Source organism: Adelges cooleyi, unplaced genomic scaffold (assembly GCF_023614345.1).
Source record: "Adelges cooleyi isolate 19-005CV unplaced genomic scaffold, UGA_ACOO_1.1 ACOO_flye_CR_arks_rails_tigmint_CR_PRNA_41, whole genome shotgun sequence".
Classification (NCBI taxonomy): domain Eukaryota; kingdom Metazoa; phylum Arthropoda; class Insecta; order Hemiptera; family Adelgidae; genus Adelges; species Adelges cooleyi.
The window spans coordinates 1,553,750-1,573,665 of NW_026096090.1; the positions used below are offsets into that span (position 1 = coordinate 1,553,750).

General features: G+C 29.9%; 1 protein-coding gene across 2 annotated transcripts in view; it reads left to right on the top strand.

Annotated features, from left to right (window-relative positions):
- Window positions 1-5,956: 5,956 nt before the first annotated feature.
- Window positions 5,957-19,916, top strand: part of LOC126841765 (uncharacterized) — a 52,701-nt gene continuing 38,741 nt past the window's right edge. For both annotated transcript variants that reach the window (XM_050578407.1, XM_050578406.1), the window contains exon 1: window positions 5,957-6,234. The gene's annotated coding sequence lies outside the window, so the exon portion shown is untranslated. The remainder of the gene's footprint in view (window positions 6,235-19,916) is intronic.

A 19,916-nucleotide genomic window follows, 5' to 3' on the forward strand; every position in this document is an offset into this window, starting at 1 on the left:
CCACTTGACAGCCGTTGTTGTTTTTGGTATGATATCGTTAACAAAAGTTACGGTCTAACAATAACGGTTGGGGTATAATTGAAAACCCTTGTTTTAAATGAACAATCGTATCTTCAACTAAGATGGCATAACAGCGAGTTCATCCTATTTTCTATTTTTTTTTTTTTTGTATTCCCAAGTAGTATTTTATAGTTGGCGTTCCCTGTACAGAAACGTAATGAAATTGCCTATATAAAACGCCGTCGCTGGTGTTTTTTTGTACAATACAATAAAACTTATCAAATGTCTTGGAGATAACAGTAACTAGTTTTATAGAGACCGCAAGACCAGTGTACGGATAAAAATAAATTCTAGTTCATTTTGTATTACAAAAACAAATTCTCCACAGTCGTTTTAAAAAAAAAAAACAAAAGAGTTCGCAAATAATAGCACCAAAGTATAATCAGAATTACGATACTTGAGATTTTTTTCTTGTTTATTAGAATAATAAAAGCAATCCTGGAACACGAAATAAATTTAATACATCTTAAGAAAAATTATAAAGTAAAATAGTCCGTAATGTTGATTAAAGGTTTTATTTCCATGTTACAATCAGTTATAGCTAGGTCATAATACAAAAACTCATTTTACATGCTTATTAAGTTTAAAATTAAATTGTTTTGTTGTCATTGAACGTGTGTATACAGGCCTATAAACATGTCTTTGTGGCAGAATTTACAATTGGGTTTTACGAATCGTTGGTTATTTTTTTTCTTTCTAAAGCCAATTAAAGTTTTTCACTGGGGGGTAATAACCATAGTTAGCGTATGCCATTCAAAGGTTAATTTATTATTTTATCGAATGAAATCCGGTCGGACGACTCAAATAAAAACTGCATCTATGTGATTACTTTTTACCGAATTAAGAAATAAGAATGTTAAATTCTATGTTATTTGATGTTTGAAAACAGTGACCTCGTTTTGAGATTCAGACGATCAATATAATTATTTGAATTGTTAACGCTTTATTTTCTAGATTCTAAGAAATCAGTAACAGTATAAAAAGACAGTACCTACGGTAAGAAATTAGCCATCCACAGTTGCTCAACTCTGCGTTAAAGTTAAAAGTTTTTATATTATTCAACGTCTGTAACCAGAGTTAACAATTTATATAGAGTAACTCTAAAGGGTCTCTTAGGTTTTATTCTTTTTACTTATTTAACAACTAATAATCTTGTGTTGATAAGATAAAATATTAAATTCAAACAAAGGAAGTAAGGTGCATTTTATAGAGTTTTCTACTGCATAGAATAGTAATTCAGACTGATCATTTGCATAGTTCTCTCGTTTAAATTAATATGAAACTTAAGTTTACATTTAATAGTCATTATCATTTAATTTTTAAATAAAAATAGTAGTATGTAATAATTTTATATTATATTAGCCAAAAATTTAATTTTTCGTTTCTGTTGTTCTTTTTTGAACATTATGTTCTATTAAAAAAAATTCCTAATTGGTTTAGATTTTTAAAAGTAAGTAGTAGCGCTTTTAAGTAAAAATGTAATTCATATAAGTTTTTATTTTTTTTTCAGAGATTAAATACTCTAGAAAAAGGTGATCCACATGGAGATTATCAGCATAAAAAATAAGACACATAGTTATTCTTTATATTATATTATTATTACTAATTATATGAACTTGAGGTTAATTTGAAAAAAAAATTGATACTAACGGAGATTCAAAAGATATCATTTTTAAAATTACTAGTCGAGATATAGAATTGTTTATCAGTATTTTTTTTTAAACCTGGTCATAATTTTTTATTTTTATTTTATGCTGGTAATTTCCATGCTAATCACTTTTTCTCTGAGTATTTTGTTCTCGACAAAATTAAGAACTTGAATGAATTAAACTATTACAATATTTTCATAATTTTCTTACGCTTATGACAAGTTGGCTATGTTTTTATTTTACATGGGTCGTCCTTTACTAATATTTTATTTGTTATTATTACTACACGTGACAACCGATAACGAATAACGATTTTTTTCTTTTAGGCACATATCGTGCGGTCGCGAAAGTCTGGTTTGCGTGTGCAATTATGTTTTATAATAATATGATACGATATAAGGTAGAACTAATATTTGTCTGTACATGGAACATCTATAATACTTGTAGGCAATATTCCACAGTCGTTAAATAATTCAAAAATGTCATACCTATATCATTACCACAACTTACAAGGCATTCGAAACACGCAAATCGTAACAGGGAAAAGTCGATTGTGCCTAAATAATTAAATTGTAGGCTGTTTATAATATATTTTTGTGCAGCTAAGTCAAGCGATATCGTGTGCTTAGAACTTAAAGTAGTAGTGCCGGCGCCCATCAAAAGATATCGCTGTAGAACAGTTTTCTACTAATTAATCAGATAACACAACAATATTCTAAGCACTGAGTCAATTAAATAAAAGGTTTACCATACATTTTTTCAGTAAATCAATTAAATGTATTAGGACGTATATAATGTAATTTGTTTTTCATTATGAAAATGAAATTAATATCGATTTGCAGAAAATGTGTTAATGCACGCCGATGATTCCAATTTGGTATAAAAATGTTATAGTTAATGTTTTAAAAATGAAAGCTTAAGAGGTTAAAAAGTTTGATTGTGTTTATCTCTTAATGATGTAACAAAAAAAATGCTCAGGTTACGTTATACAGTTTTAAATAAGCAATGAAATTCAAGCCATATGATTTTCTTGACGGGGATTTTTTTTAGATACAAAAGCATACAAAGGGTATCATGTTCATAAGTATATATAAAAAGTTAATCTACATGAACTATTTTTTATAGAAAAAAAAATGTTTACTTTTTTTTAGTAGTCTTACGATTGTTTAACAAGTAGCAACTGACCAGTACAGTTTAAAGTGTAGGGTGTTAAAATAATGCACATATTATATTATAATATATACACATGTTATCTCTATAATTTGTAATGATTTTCTCAGTTATTGCTATGTATCATGTATAATATACATATAGTATAGTATAGACTATAGTGTATAGTGTACAAAGTATGTATTATATTTTATGTGTTGATTCGTACCTAGTGATTATATCTTTTACTTTGTTGTAACTTTTAATAGGTTATAAACTGCATGTACAAATACGGTTTTATAGTCTGTATTCGTACCAATTATATTTAAAAGAAATATTGTTTTTGTTAGAGAGTATTGCTTACTTTTGTTTTAAACGATGAAAATTGACGAATTGATATGCTATGTGTTTTATTGTATTTTTTTTTTTTGTTAGAACAAACATATTATGTGACAGATATTTTAAGAGATAATTTTAACAGCTGTTACATCATTTAAAATAACTGTATAAGTATTTTACTTGCCGACAATTAGTGTGAGTTGTGTTTCAAATTATAACTTTTAAGAAACACTGATAATCAGGCCTGGATAAACAATGAAATAGGCTTAAAATAATAATAAAAACAATAATAATAAGACAAATATTTACCAACAAAAAAATGTGTATTTTTTAATAATTGTTAAACAAATATTAAAATAATAGAATGAAAACAAAAAACTACTGTAAACACATTTTTTAAATTAATACATTTTTTTAAAATAAAAATATAACAGCAGTGTAGGTCGAAGACTTCAGGATGTTTACTTTATAGATTATTCTGGCCCCAAAAAAATAGGTTTATAGTAATTTATAAACCTCCGAAAAAACGGGACGCACATCAGATTTATGTAAAAAATCATAACACCTGACACAATACAACAATGACTAAAATCAATAAAGTATAAACGTGAAGGTTATAAAATCTGCACCATGTCATCAGCAAGTATCAAAATACTAACAATGGTAGACAGAAACTACTACATTTCCTAATATTTAGATGGACTTAACACTACTATTGAGGAAATCTATATGAATGCAGTTAGAATGTAAAGACATAATTGGTCTGTTCAATGCAAATACTAAAAAGCACATTATTTAAAATCAATAAAAATATAATTGTTTAGTAATAAACTCAAAATAAACAATAACATTGACAGGTTTTTTAGTTTACTAGGAATTGTTCAAATTGCAAGTATTGCACCAAAGCTACTATCTTCAGACAATTATGAAAATAGGGCGGCAAAACAGTATTATTACAACAATAGCACAAGAATTAATTCTGATATGTGTCCAAGTTTCTCAAGATAACCTTGCTCAGAAATTACTTTTTGTAAACACTACTTATATATTATTTAAAGAATATGATAATATCTAGTTTAAAAAAAGTAAATCGATATAAGACATTATAAAACATTAATTGCTAAACAGTACGAATAAAAAAAAATACAAGTAGCTTAATTTTAAATGTTACCTAATTTACAGAAAATTGTAACTAACAGAATTGTCAAACAGTCAATGTCCGTTTTTATCGATTAGAATTTATTTTGTTTAAAGTACATGATGTCCTTGTGAATTTTAATACAGGGTCACCTACGCCATTACTAAGTAAAACAAAGATGTGTGATTTTCCCTAATTGTATCTCCAACTTGAGTATTACATTTAACTCTTTAATTTAATGTGGCAACTATGAGTATATTTAGGGCACCATCGACCCAGTTATGAGTCAAATAAACACTATTCGGATGTTTGGACTATGTTATTTCAGTGCTTTTTCGGACCGTTACGATGCTGCTAAGTAATTGATTGCAGAATAAATCAGAGCCATATGATGATGTTCTCAACGTTAGCAACCTAACTTGTGCATGCTCGTTTAGAGATTTGAAACTCTCTAGTTTTCATATTTTGGTGTTAACAATGGCATTCTGGTGTTCCACGTTTAAACCATGTCAACACAGAAACCAACGTCTCAGTTGGATTTGATTCAGGACATTGTTTTCGTATAGTATTTTTTGAGAGTACTTAAGTATTTCGTTGTTTTTTTCTTTTTTGTTTTTGTCCAAAATATATTTCCAATGTTATTCTATCAAGTTATCGGCGTATCTTAGTTTTCATAATTTTGTTTTATTTAAACACAAAATAATACACAAGTGAGAATAGTACGTTCTGGCGTTTCGTGTTTTGAAATATTGCTTTAAAAAAATAAGTAACATTAGTTAGGTATTAAAAAAGCTTTACCGTTTTTAATTAAAAACAACACAGCTTTGTTTCGAAGGTAAAACGTCATATTTATTTTAACGATATTGATATTGCTGAATAAATCAACAAGTAAAAAAAAAGAACTTTAAAAATTGATTTCTATTCTACTATTTTTATAACTATTAATTAATATTAGCTTATTCTAATCTGAGATTATAATAGTGATGTAATTAATATTGTAGTAGTGACATTTGTGACTGCGTGACTTATTCAGTTGCAAGTGGCTAGTTAAAGTCACGATCATATTTAATAGATCATACACGGTCATAGTACAAACGACGTATTTCTCTATTTTCAACAATATTGTTACACTATTGCCTATTGTGTTTTGTATGATAATGTCGTCGGGATGCACGAAAGTGTATTAAAGGTATAATATAAACCATTTACAATTATTATTGGTTCCTCGATTATCGTTTAGCGACCCGTGAACGGCAGTATGCAATTTTATCGGCACAGCGAGTGCAACCCGGTAAAAGTGTGTTGTATTATTTTTGTGCGGCGTGTAGATTTATACACAATATATTATTATAATTGTTATTTATCTAGCGTTACCGTTTATTTGTTATATTTTTTTATTATTTTTTAAGTTTAAGACGCGTTGTGTGATATATTGCCCGAAATCTCGTGTCGTTTTCCAGCGCGTCAACAGCATGCATATGTGTCATTTTAAATGTCCGTGCTCTCCGGCTCTGCCGTATGTTTGTACAGATTAAAAAACAACTCGGGTCGGAGAAAAAAAAAACATCAACGGTATCGCGTTTGTTTCCAATCGGCTGCCATCACTGTATATTATACACAGTCGCCTTAACCGCGTGAGCGCTGAAAGCAGCTGACGTTTGCCGCGTGTACGCCACCGACATTCAGTGCCGTTCAAAATGCCTTGGGGAGTGCAGTGTAGCTCCGCCGGCAACTGCTGCAACCCGTAAAAAAACATATTACATCCCTTTCGCACTTATTCACTTTGACCATATTTGACGGGATCCAAACAACGTTCAAATAACAAAACGGGGCTTTCCGTCGACAACGCGCTTTACACACGTCCACGATTGCCGAACGGAGACGATGCACAACACATAGGTAAGATACGCACACAAGTATTTACTAAAACAATCTGGATAAAGCATACGTACAATACCCTATCTCCTCCGGCCACGCTTAATCCGACTAGGCTTGTAGCAGCTCTATACAACGAACCGTTTTGTGTAGATGATTAGATGATTAGAAAAACGTACACCCAGTCTTCTATAATACAATATGTATACTATAATAAATCCGGACTTGTGTATAGTGATGATTAATAATTCTAATATTCGAGTAAGTAAGTATATCAAATATAAATGTATTACTAATGCAAATGTACAGAGTTACAGTTATAAACAGCGACAAATGAGTTTGGCTGTGGTTTGGGTTACTATAAATTTGTGTTTTCTAATTCTTTAATTACTTCAATCAAGACGTCACGGAATTGTTTAGATGAAAAAATTATAATAAAACTTGAAAGTGTCGGTCTAGTCTAACACACTTATTAATATTACAGCTTTCAAATAATTTATTTGATAAAAATTCATTCTGGTAGGACGGTTAATAGTTGTTATCGTAAAAGCTAGTTACGGAGACTACCAGATTGGTATAGCAGAATATGTGCACAACATGTTTGAATAGAGTTGAAAGTATAGTAATCTCCCCTTATATATATAATAACAAGCTAACATTTATAGATATAAAATGATTTGGACCTACGAAACGTTTTTAAACGGTCTTAATAATATATAAAGGTTGAGTTGTAAATGATTTGAAAATATTTTTGAGTTATTATAAATATTTATTCTGGGTTTTAAATAATAAATACTATAAACTCTGGTTTTATCGATTCTTCATTGTTTAAATAAAAATGAGCTTGAAAGTTTTGTTGAAGAACGGGATGTATTTTATCAACATAGTCATACAAAAGTAATTAGTTGTCTGTTTTAGTATTGTGGTATTTTAAACGCCCAATTTAAAGTTCACAAACGGTTCTTGGTACGTTTACTGTTCTTTGAATATTCGATTTTCATTTGATTTTTTCAGCAGAAATATACACGTAACGTGTGTAAAATAATAACTAAAGTAAAATGTAACTTGTAAGTTTCTAGCGTTTGTTCGAGAGGATAGAGAGTAAAATTTATATTTGTCAACAAGTTTTAACCGACAATGAATCGTTGCAAAAACTAGTCGTATGTTATAATTTATATGGGTAGGGTTTTTACGTTAAAAAAAACACATCAACAAAACGGATATGACATTAAGTACATACTAAAAAAAAAAAAAAAACAACTTTAATAAAATGTAATATTAAAATATACGACCGTTTTTTCAATATTTTCAGAACAAAGTTTTGGCTTGTAGTGAAATATAAATCGGGTTGTTAGTCTTCTGGAAACTTTGTATTTGTTACAATATGGTCCTCTTGGCTGCTTTACATTTTGTCGTTGACTGGTAAAATCTCTAATGATATCATTGAACGTTGATACAGTATATTATATTTTTCATGCTTAACGATCTTTGTAGTATCTTGACAAGTTTAGGTAACTCATCTTTTGATTGTAGTTTTGCGGTGTTTCGTTAACTCTTAACATGGTTAGCCATGTATTGACGATGGCAGATTCATACAAATTCAACGCCGTTAATAAGAGTAAAAGTAAACGTATAAGGGTTGTCCTCTTGTAAATCTTGTTAGTGCATAATATCTTCTGAAAATTTAAACATATTTCGCACAAGTGTCAGCCAAGATCTCTTGAACAACAAAAATAGCGAGATACCTTTCTTAAATTATTTCTCGTTGCTCGTTAATGCTAATTAAGTGAAATATAGTATTCATTGATAGGTTTTTCGAAATAAATCATTGACAAGGATTATTATAGGCTCTGTTGGCCAATCGGTCATTAATATTGCCGTTGGACTAATTTTGGAGGTTTGGTCAAATTGAATTCAATATTAAAGGTTCAATGACCGACAACACATTATTATTATTATTCAGGTCGATATAAAAGGCTTATTACCTAATAAACATTTACCTCATAATGATATATATATATATAAATTATAGCGTGTAAAACTATCATAATAATAACTAATAGATTAATAATACATTTAATATTGAATCGTAGTGTCAAAAATTACAGCTAGTTACGATTTTGTTGCATATGTATGCGATAAGTTTATTACTTACAATTTTACTTTTTTGCAGATCGCTTACACTTATAATGTTATTTGGTTGCTTGAAATCTGACGTTAATAATATGTTTTTTAATAAACATAAATTATTACATTTTTCAAATTGAATATTTCGTTGCTTTTTGTAATATTTACAAAAAACAAGATAGTTGTATGAAAATAATAATTATTCTGAAGTGATCTTGGTTTTTAAGAACGCTGTCATCTACATACACGTCGCGTCGTTAAGTGTATTTTCATAAAATGTCAAGGTTCACTATTATAAACGCTCTTCAGTTTAAATACATGTATTAAAATGTGCACTCTTTCAAACGATTATCTTGACCTATAAAACTACAATTGTTTTTAAGGGTGGATGTTTTTCTTCGTATCTGATATAAAGTTAAAAATTGCTTTGAAAAGTTCCCGTTCAAAATGTATAAATGAGTAGCTGAAAAAATTCCATAAATATATTCTTTTACATTATACACAATAAAAAATGTATAATGTCTACTTTATGTGACTACAATTCAATCTGTAAATGGGTACCTACCTACATACTTTTGATTTAATACTATATGTAACTGTTGCCATCATGAAAATTAAACTAATATAAATTTTCTGTTTAATAAATTGTTAAAACAAAGTCAAACCATCATTTTTTAGTTTTACTGGATGAACATATTTATAAACCTAGTAATAAAAATACATAATTAAAATAGTTTCTCTTAATTTATCAGCTTCTGAGAAATATTATTAGATTTTAGATAAAAACCAATGAACCTTTAATATATGGTGGAATGGTTTTTATTTAAGTTTTTCAGCATTTTGTCAACTTTTATAATAGGTAAAAATGAAACCCGTTTTATACCTACTTAAAACTTTAAATCATATTATTGTTGCAGCACGATAAATAGAAAGTTAAGAATATCGGATCTCTAAAATCCAGTTATAAATATTTTACAGTTTCAAGTAACATCTTAGTTACCTAATAATTATAACTAGTATTGCAATTCAAATTATTGTTTTACATTATACATGCTAAAAATGTACGATGCGTATGAATTATAACCAGTTTTCATTAAATACATTATTAGGTGTATGTACGTGTTGTATTGTTATGGTAAAACTTTAGGTTATCTTGATCGTGCGTAAACCGAGAAAAGGCAATTTAGCCGATGTTTTTGTCTTAAAATGTTAATTTTGTTGTGAAAGTAAACCTATGCTGATGGAAAATCAATTTGTTTTCGCCATGCCCATGATAGCCGTTAATAGGTTTTATGTGTTATTCTTATCTCGCGACGAAATTCGGATGAAACCGAGAACTTTTGGCGGTTCTGTAAGTTGGTAAGCAATTAGTTTAGGCCCTATTACGCTGCTTGCCTATCACGCTGAATTGTTATTTGGATATTTTAAATGCCGTTTCTTATCTCAGGATTTCGAGTTTACAACACTGAGCATTCCACGGAAAATTATACCGCACAGCTGAAGAGGTTTTGTTTAAAAGATAAGGAGACATAAACGAGTGCAGTAATGGACAAGATGACGTTTCGATGTAAAACCGTTTTCCACAGTAAACGAGTGTGGAGCATCACTTTTCAGTACTGACCTAAATACAACGACAGCTATTAGCTAATTATCTGTATTAACTTTAATTGAGGGATCTTAGAAATTCGCGATGTTTGTAATGTACAAACAAACACTTTTTGTGCATCTAAAAAATAACGATGTCGGTTAAAATTCTACAAAGACCAACAGTTAATGCTATTTTAACTAATCTCTTTTAAGTGTCATCAATTAAAAAACTATCTCTAAAGTAGAGAAAAATGTATGAAGTAATTTTATTTTTTAACTAGCTTTTTTGATTTTATAACGACACAACTTGAAAATGACTCAATAAATAAGTTCGGCATTATTTTAATTGTTTTTCTTGTGTACATTAGTATCGAAATAACTGTTAAATAACCAAAAAAAGGGGGGCAACATTTTAAGTTTTTTTTTATCAATAATGTTACAAAATATTTGTTTTGTGATATTATCATGTGAAACTATATTCGTTTTGTTGGTAAAAAATATGTAAAATACCAGATAAAACAAATTTAGTTGCAATCATAATTCATTATATTATGATATAATTAATTTAATTATATTTCTTGTTTCGGTTTTTTATTTTGTAGAAATTCACTTTCATAAGACCAAATTGGTTTATTATTATTTTTCATATTTTTTTTTAAGATAATCAAAAGGAATAAGTTCTATTTTGAGTATTTTTTTTACTTACTTAGTTAATAACTAGAATGATTAATGGACGTTTTCCAATAAATATAAAATATAATTTATAATTATTGTTTATCTAGATATGTAATACTATATAACAACGATCAGCTCCAGCTTGAAATCCGTACAAAAGTTATCGTGCGAAAGCTTTCATAAATTGATATGTACTTTTTTTTCTTTTCTTTACTTTGATCCATACAAATAAAGAAGATGAGATATGAGAAAGAAGAAACATGCGATTTAGTTGGGTATCATATATTCTTAGATGGAACTAAAAACCCATAGTTTTCAGTTTTATTTATTTGTAACATTTTTTTAAACATTTTATTAGAGATAAAATAAAACAAACTAAATTACAACTTTTTTTTTTAATTCAACAATAGATATTGAACGTAGACATAATATCACACAATTTAGTTGAAGATAGTTCCTCTTTATAGTTAGTTTGTCTATTTTAGAAGCGAAATTGCTGGATTTGCTACTAATCACATGTTATTGATGTGTTTATTAATTAATATATGATACTCTAGGGTATAGGATTATCAATTTCTAATTAAGAATTGTGTAACGTTTATACTGCATAAATGACTAATGCAATTAAGGAAGCGCGTAGCTCTTGTACAATATGTTTATCAATAATTATTATGATACTAGGTACATTATTATAATATGAGCCGATGACAACTAAATATAACTTCCTAACAATAATTCTACCAAGTTTCAACTTTAACACACTATAATACTTTTTAAAAACAACTTCTACCTGATGTGTATTTATCAAATTTACACATTCAAAACAAATCCTATCTTATACATCATTGTTATGTATTCATCGTTTTGATTTATTATTATTGTTTATAATGTTGTATTATATACGATAGAAGTTATAGCATTTGAATTGAAAAAATAAGAAATTACCTTATAGTTATAACTTCAAACGGGTTCTACTGTAATTTCCAATTGCTTAAACAAAAATAATATTCGTAGACATATTGATTAAATACATCTATTTAATTTATTCTACTTTCATGACGAAAATTGATTTGTTACTATCCTTTACTGCAGGTATAAAACTTTTAAATAAATAATAAACGCGTAAAAAAAAAATAGATAGGTGGTCAAGGCCAACAAAAACAACTAACCCCACTTTATACAAAATGATTTAGATAATAATTTATTAAAATTTTGTCCTTAAAGAATTTCGTTTATACCTGATAACTGTACAAATCTGGTGGGAATAGCGCCAGCATGTTAGCCATTGTTTGTAAAATTATAACTTTATTTACTTAGATATATAATAATAATATTAAATATGATATAAAATAATTTCAAAAAATGTTCAAGGTACCTTTGTCTTAAATAAGAAAACACATAAAAAACTTGAGTTAATGCAATGTGTCTGTATAAATATTTATAAAGCGTAATAATGATAATTTAATCAATCGTCAAAACTCTATAAATGCTTGTTGAGAGTAAAGAAAATGAAAGTGGGGTATGTTTTACAGTCGAGTATTTGTGTAGTATTCCCTATCGGACAAAACAAATAACAATCATAGACCATTGTGGTCGTAATTATATAGTAAATAATAGTAGGTGTATTCTTAGAATGAATTTTAGAGATAGAACATAAGGGTAAAATCAAGACAAAAGGCGTACTATTGATGCATAGTTAGTAAAGCAAACCATATAATTTAAAAAACTCATAAGTTATCCAAAAACGTACATCTAATTAAGCATTTTGGGTCAAACTGACCATTTCTTTTACCAAACCGGTTTTATGTACTCAATTTTAATTCTCTCTCGATTAGAATATAACTCGACTAGTAAATTAAACTATTTAAAAACTACTAAATTATTTTGATTTTTTTACCAGCGTATTAACCTAGTGTAGTACTTTGATATCGTTAATTCAAAATGGTCTACCCTTGACCGAATTATTCGCATTTTGATTTAGGATTCGACAAATAACATGCTGATTATTTAGCCCCGACAGAAACGAGGAATATCCATTAAAACAGTGCTTTGATCTTCGACGTATTACTATCACTTGCCAGCAAATAACTCAAAATGCGCGGGCGTTGGAATGGCTTATAAACGATAATCGGTGTTGCCTTATTATATTGTGTTCATATTAGAACAATCTAAATAGTATACATACGTGTGTGTGTGTGTGTGTGTGCATCTGTTTTATGAATAGTTTAAATCCTTGCTTTGCAATGATGCTTAGTAGTATAATAGTGTTGATCTTGAAAACAATCAAAGCGAATAAACAACAACAAAAAAAACTCATCGCGCGCTTTAATGTGCTTAAAGCTATTTATAATGGTGTAAATAAATGGTCCGTTATGTTTTTTTGGGGTACAGGTGATTTACCGGTAATCGTTCATGTACGCAGTACAAGGTAAGGTAAAGGGTCGACACGAAAATGCTTGTAAAGGTGTAAAAAAATAGCATAAAAACTAAAGGGAAACGATCTAAAGGGTCTATTTAGCTAACACGTTCACTGTACAGTTATACAAGCAAAAACAAAAAGGGTAATTGTTTAAACTTACAACATAATACCTACGGTGTAAAATATACTCGGTGATTGTACAATGTACTTACATTATATAGTACCTAGTGCGTATTGTGTTTAAAGAAGATTTAATGCATAAATTCATAATGCTCTAAAATTCGTTTTTTTACTTTGTAGTCATCAATTTAAACGAGAAATACGGCTTGGACAAATTCTGTTTTATTGTATTAAAAAACTATTGAGATCACACTGAGATATTAAAACACTTTACATTTGTTGCCACTTCTGTTACATTGAAGTTGGCTGTTTCAAATTTTAAATTCTGTCGAACATTTTTTATTTAAACCGGCATGGGTCACATGGAATTGACAATTTGCATAAAAATGTCATACATATCTGACAATTCCTAGGTGCTCACAAGTCATACTGTATAGATTAATATATTTTTAGGCTGTAAAGAGGAAGCGAAGCAACGCACTTAAACGTGTATACTCAAATCGCGAAGTAATAACTTCATTGCAGATGGATTGGTAAAAATTATATTAATTATATTAGAACAGACATGAAATGCCGACAAATTTTAATTGTGCGGTTATAGGTGAACTAAACTATGGGTATAATGATCAAATTAAAAAACTGTTGACTTTATACCTACATCATTATAATAATTGTGTGTACACAGCGGACGCAATTTGTCTATGTCCATAATAAAATTAATGCAATTGTGGACACAACAGGGCTACAAAAAACTAGTATTGACAGGACGAATAGGGTTTTAACATTTATAATAATTTTAAACATAAATGATAAAAATCATAGTACAACTGCTACAACATATGATTTTGATTTTATTATCACGTTGACCTATCATAGTTCATAAACACGAAAGCGGTTAGTACAAATAGTTACAATTTTTAAACTATTCGAAACATATTTTAACGTACATATTAAAAACATTTCACTACTAATAAAACAAAATCGTGTAGTCTAAAACCATGTAGCTACAGCTTTAACCGTAGTTGTATTACACATGAATTCCATTAACGGTTAAAGTTGTGTTCCTAATGTATTTTAAGAGAAATATATTAAAAACATATTTTTATGTCAACTATTTAAAATCAATAAAAAAAAGTGTGTTTTTACAACAATTAATTGTACTAAAAGTATTGACTATTTGACTATTCGTGTAGGGTTTTAATTGGAATCGAACAATAATATATTGCTTCACTATTTTATAAACATGTTTTTTTTTCTAAGTTAGCGTTTAAATTGAACGTATGACTTGCTCGAATCAATCATTTTTAGGCGTGAATATAGGTAGATAATAAAAGATATTATAATTATTATAATATAATAATACGTGGTAGTCTGAGGAAAAAACTTTTTAATAATTCAATCTATTATGCTCGGTTTGATGAATTAGTAATCGGCGTTGTCCTGGCATTGTACATTTTTTAATTGCACAGTAAGGTCTACAAGTTTAGCTTATCGCATTTATGCGAACCAGCCGTGTACAATAGCCGGTTAATTTATAATGTTTTGCCATTTAAATGAATAAATTATATTTTCATATTTATTATAAAACGGGCAAACAGACGGTGGAGAGTAGCAAGTAGGGTTTACTCAACTAGTTAAAACTTTTAACCCGCTACGGTAAGCGGTACTTCATCACTAATTTTGTAGTCATTGGTGTTAGTGGAATTTTTTTTTTTTTTTTATAAAATTGCAAGCTTAAAGCCTTTAGGTAGAAAGTTTTTGCGTTGACATCATCGAATGGTATGTTTGCATTTTTTCGTCGTTACCTGATTTTCGATTACTGCTTAGTCGATGCTGTCATACGGTCTGATCGATTGGTATTTCTTTTACTTAAACATTGAAAAGTATAATTTAACTTTACCTACGTGTTGACAGTACACATTATCCTGTGCTACTTTTCGCTATTCAGTGAAAAATCAAATCACAGTTTTTTTTTTTATTCAACATTTTAGTATAGAAAGTTCACAGGGGTATTAAAACCCAATCTTTTTTAACATCTTTTTCGTCGGCACGTGACTTTTCTTGTTGAGTACATGTTTCTGGGATATGTTCGCATGAGTGACGTTATGGTAATAAGTAATTACTTATGTATCTCCTTTCTAAATTGCACGGTAAATTCGATATTGTTTTTTAAATATACGTTACTATTTATTCTGGTATTAAGTATACTTGCTTGTAGGTATGCTACGATTTGACTGTAATAATAAAAATATATATAAATGAAAACTTTTGTTTTAAATTCCCACGTAATTTAATAATAAAACTTTCCGTCTGCAATGATACCGTTCTTTTGGTAACTATACCATTAAGTTTGTATACTTTAAATAGTAGCAGTCCGTAGAGTTATTATGTATACGGATAAAAACTCAAAAATAAAATATCTTTAGCCGAGTGTTTTCTAACGAATAAGTAGATAATCCTGGAAGTGCGTCACTTTTTCACTCGCCCACAGCTAAGGGACGCAAAGAATTTCAAAACTACTTAATGCCACTTCTTTGTATTTCACACGTTTGGAGTTGAAAAACAAACGCACTTCGGAGAAAAGCTCTTTGGATGTTTTATTACCGAATCGGATATACATTTATTTTTTTAATATAATGTATACAGAGAAAGAAAAAAAAACCGAGAAAATATTATGAGTGATTAAAATTATACTTTATGTCGGCTTTTTTCGATCGACAGCCGTTATGTTAGTGCGATAAACGTGCTCGTTAAATAATTGCTGACAATACCATATAGTGGTTTATTGCTTTTATAAAATTCAAAAATCCTCACTACCGCTGCATAGAAATAAAAACCGTACCATTTTTGACAAATAATCAATATTTTACTGAATATAGTTCAAAAAGCGGAAAACATCGAATAACCTCGGAAACCGTGGCCATAGTTTTAATATGTATGTGTGTGATAAAACCCATTCCCTGGGTTTATATCCGTTCTGCGCAGTATAATATCAAATAATTTTTTTTTCAACAAAAAAAGTTCACCGGGTTTTGGTTTTATTAATTATTCTGAATGCCACAACAAAGAAACCGTGTTCCGATTCACTATGATAAATATTTTTCGGTATCCGAATTGTATGCGGTTTCAAATCATTGGTGTTTTGTGAAAATGCAAATAATATAACATTCATTATAACGATGGTCGAATAATACAATTATATGTATGTCTATTTTACTTACAACTAGTTTTTTAGCCTACACGGGTTCGCTTACTAGGTAATACTGGGTAATAATACTAGGCACCGTTCAAGACTAAAAGAAAACGCATTTCACGATAAATCGATAATGACCGTTTTTGTTATTTTTTAATAATATTCTACTAATGGCCGTGTGCTGTCACACATGGCTGTATACTTGAACTTGAAGTATAGTCGTTGTGAACGGCCATTAGCCGTATGGATTCAATTACAACAGCGTTGATTATCGTTCTTGTTTATTTCATTTACGTTGTGATATTCTAACAGTTCGGATTGTTCGTCTGGCTTTGTAACTTTGTGACTTTAAAGAACACGTCAAACACGTTTTGGTATAATTTTTTTATCCTCTGAAGCGTGTTTGTCTTTCACCGCGTTCTATTGCCGCCGTCGACGTTTGTTGTTTTCGCCTGATAATTTGGCGGGTCGAGAAGGTAAACCGAGGTCGTGTGTCCAATGCAAACATGTGACCATCGCTTGTGCGTTTACATAATAGTTTGACACGCCAATTAGACATTGTGGTGTCTATTTACATTACGACGTAGTTACCGTGGTGCAGTTATAGTAGCCGGTGTGTGGTGGATACAAAGGGAGTGATAGCACAAAGGTTTATTATACGATTATAATAACACGTTACGGGTCGACGGAAGCGCCGCTCGAACGAAGCTCGCAAAGGTAAAACGAACGAGAGGAAATGGCGGCAGCGGGAGAGAGTGAGATGCGATGCAATACTGTGGCCGACATGATTTTACAAGGGACGCTGTTGCAACGACGAACGCAATAAATTCAACGTTTCGTCTCCTTCCCCTGGTCTGTATGGATTTCCTCCCCCCTGTGTCACCGATTTTACCCACACTCGCTACGTCTGAGTCATGTGCAGGCGACCACTGACGTTAACAGCCTCCCGCCCCCCCCCCCCCCCACTTGGAGCTTATACGTTTTACGGCGATCGTCCCCCTTCAACGCATACTTCCGAGTTACTCACTTGGCAGATATGACGATCATTATGATAATAACAATAAAAACGTTCAGCTATGTGCACCGTGACGTTTGAAAATTCATTAGGTAAATTAAAACGAAAAAAAAATGGTACGCGCTGACTAGCCGAATAACTGTTGGCCGCTGTTTACGTTTCATAGGATTATGATCATGTTCTAATATTGTCCGTAGAGTGAATCTGATATGAATGCTCGATAACTGGCAGAAAACCAGAATAAGAAAAGCGCCAACTATTTGGATAGTACATTAGTACATGATTCTATAGAAAAAATGTACTAGCTACTGTAATGGAAGTTGTTACTCGTTTGATATTGTGTTTCAAAAGTAAATGTAATGTAAGTTGTACGCATTATACAAAACATTGTTGGTGTAGGTCCATCCAATAGAATCCAGATAAATATTTATTTGGGACTTTTTTGATCAATTATAGCTAAATAAACAATGAAAAAGTTCATTTTCGTTGTTGTTTTTCCAGTTTCACAAAATGTATTTCATAGGAAAAAAACGTACTTGTTAAGATCTCTGATTTACAATAAATAAATATCATTATTTTAGCCGTGTTTACAAAAAATCCGATTTCAAATATGCTCTACAATAAAAGCTTTAGGAAAAAAAAATACTCTTTTTATTCTCATTTTTATGAACTCGTAATAATATGAAAAATTGTTTTGATTGTTTTCTTTTAACAGTATATTAATTTCATACGCTACTGAACTAATTCGCTTTTGTTAATATATTTTCCATTGTTATAATGAAAAACATCAAAACTATTTTTCAAAAACAGTCTGTTGCTTATTAAATATATATATAGAACCTGAATATTATATGAGAAATAAAATGTTTAATTACTTTTAGAACGCAAGTAATAATAGTTGAAACTTTTTGTCAGACCAGCTAAATGTTGTAGGAAATTACAAACTCTTTGACTTTAAATTCCGGACAGCGACTTGAGGAAGAGCGCCTAACAGACAGTTTGTTTGACCTCGACCATATTATATTCAAGAAGGGGCAATAATACAATCTTTTTCAAGCATCTTGGCTTTTGATAATAATAATATTATGATTAGGAGTAGCATGTTGCAGTAAATAGGGCTTTACCATTTTCAGATAAACTATAATTAGAACTTGAGTGGCTTCTTTGAAAATACGAAGCTACTAATTCTTTACTTGTCTTTGTGTATAAGAGCCGCTCCGGAAAGTTCTATATCGACTGCCTACAGGCCTACTATACACAATTTCTGGTAGTATGCGTTCTGTATTATACTTTCATCGTAGCTCTTCAAACTGAGTTTGTTGTGTTAACAAAGTTTATACTCAAAGTTAGCGAGGCGTACGCTAATGAACAAGGAAATATTATGTTACCGGCGATAGTGAATATTATGAGAAATATTTTTAAATCATTGCTTGTCTAGAACGTATAAGAATAGTTGAACAGTCAACGCACGCGAATGAATGGATAGGTACCTCTTTTGGCAGTATGAGAACAATTTACATAAACAGCTGATAGTATTACTAGAAACTTTGAAAAGCTCGAAAGTTGTATGGAATTTTAATTTAAAGAGTAGAGTATAATTGGATGTATCTATATTGAAACCATCATCTCATGATGGCAGCGTTAGACCTGTTAAGCTAATGAAAAAAAAAATCTATATTGCAATACACGTGTCACTCATGTTATACTGGATGTCCCAAGAGGGTTTACACGTTACACTAGACAACAAATATTTAATAATTCAGTTTGTTTGGAATTATTTCTATACTAATGCTTTTTCAATAATTAAGTTGTTTCATAATTTTCAAAACTTGGAATCAAGTTTGGAAAAAGTATAAAAATATCTTAACGCAATAATATTGGCCAGTTACAACATTAGCCTAACAGAATTTCAAAATATGTTAACGCTATCTGTGTAACATGCATATAGAAGTCTACATGTATTTAAAATATTTATACACTAAGCTGTGAAGGAATTGGGACCGGGTTACAATAATGTTTATGTATATTTTTAGTACATTATACAGTACACTTTTTTATGGGTTCCTGTTGTCCGATTTCCTCGACCAGACCAAACTATATAAATCCAGACGGTTACTCTTGAACAAATAAAACAACATTATACGAATACCTAAACGAACAACAAACCCATGTGCATTATCATTTCTTTTTGACCGATATAATTAATTTAAGCGTTTTTAGTAAGTCTCTGCAATCATATAGATAATATACCAAGAATGCATATACATCACTAATATAATACATACCTTAAGACATCAGTAGTATTTTTCATTTTTTCAACTCTCGTTATTATTGTAGTTTAAAATAAAGTAATTATTTAAATTATTACTTGGGCAAATTCATTCGTCTTACCTACTCTCTTAAATCCCTTTCAAAGTTCCTGACCGTTTTTCCTGACACACGCTTCTCTTTTCGTTTCCTACCTGCTTAACAAATTATGGTCTAAATGAACCATTACGCCGCTGTTTGTCTGTTAGATAATTCCGATGCTTCCTTCTCGTTTGTTAATTATTTTCATTACCTATAAATAT